This window comes from Notechis scutatus, chromosome 2, assembly GCF_049901735.1.
Source record: "Notechis scutatus isolate UNSWTSFEM ecotype Mainland chromosome 2, rNotScu1.2, whole genome shotgun sequence".
In the NCBI taxonomy this organism is placed as follows: Eukaryota; Metazoa; Chordata; class Lepidosauria; order Squamata; family Elapidae; genus Notechis; species Notechis scutatus.
The window spans coordinates 149,614,890-149,616,149 of NC_142010.1; positions in this window are offsets into that span (position 1 = coordinate 149,614,890).

Here is a 1,260-nt window from a genome sequence, read left to right on the forward strand (position 1 = left end):
TCATTTTTTTTTTAAAAAAGGCCATACTTGTCTCAGGGATCAGGTAGTTCCAACAGACAGCCAAATAAAATGGATACAGATTAACAGAGTTGGAAGGGACCTTGTAGGTCATCTAGTCCAACTCTCCGCCCAAGCGGGAGACTCTACACCATTTCTGACAAATGGCTGTCCAATCTCTTCTTGAAAGTCTCAAGTGATGGCGCTCCCACAACTTCCGAAGGCAACTTCTGTTCCATTGGTTGATTGTTCTCACTGTCAGGAAGTTTCTCCTTATTTCCAGGTTGAACCTCTCTTTGATCAGTTTCCATCCTTTATTTCTTGTCTGGCCTACAAGTGCTTTGGAAATAGCTTGCCCCCACCCCCTGCCCTCCTCTCTGTGGCAGCCCCACAAATATAACAAATAAGGATGAACATTAAATAGCAGATACTATTGTTAAGATGAATTTTAAAGATTTGCAAAAATCAAAAGGCACAGACAGGTAGTCCTCAATTTACAACCATTCATTTAGTGACTGTTCAAAGTTACAAAGGTACTGGGGGTGGGGAATGACTTACAAATCGGTCCCCACACCTATAACCATTGCGGCATCCCCATAGTAGCATGTTCAAAATCTAGGTGCTTGACAATTGGCATGTATTTATGATAGCGGCAGGATCCTGGGGTCATGTGATTGCCCTTTTTGCGACCTTCCCAGCTGGCCTCCAACAAGCCCCGTGAGGAGAAGCTGGATTTGTTTAATAAACCACAATTCCCTTAACTCCAGTGGTTTGCTTTAACAACCATGACAAAAAGGTTATAAAATTGGACATGACTCATTTAACAACTACCTTCCTCAGCAATTGAAATTCTGCTCCCAACTTTGGTCGTAATCAGATCCCTGATTTGTGGGAAGAGCACCCCAGAGTATTGGTAGGGTGGACAATGGACCTCTTTCACAAGGCTGCTGTAATTGTATCTTTAACATCAGCTTCATTTTTAGACCATGCTAAAAATATTATCTTCAAACTGCATAGAGGAGGTTTTCCCAGCTTGGATCAGACAACAATTTTTGTCATCATAACTTGCAATTCTTCACTCAGAAATTGGCTAGGAATAACATGCATATGACATGCAGGGACCTTGGAGGTCTTCTAGTCCAACCCCCTGCTCAAACAGGATACTCTATACATTCCACACAAGTGGCTGTCCAGTGTCTTCTTAAAAGCTTCCAGTCATGGAGCACCCACAATTTCTGTAGGCAATTCATTCCACTGGTTAAT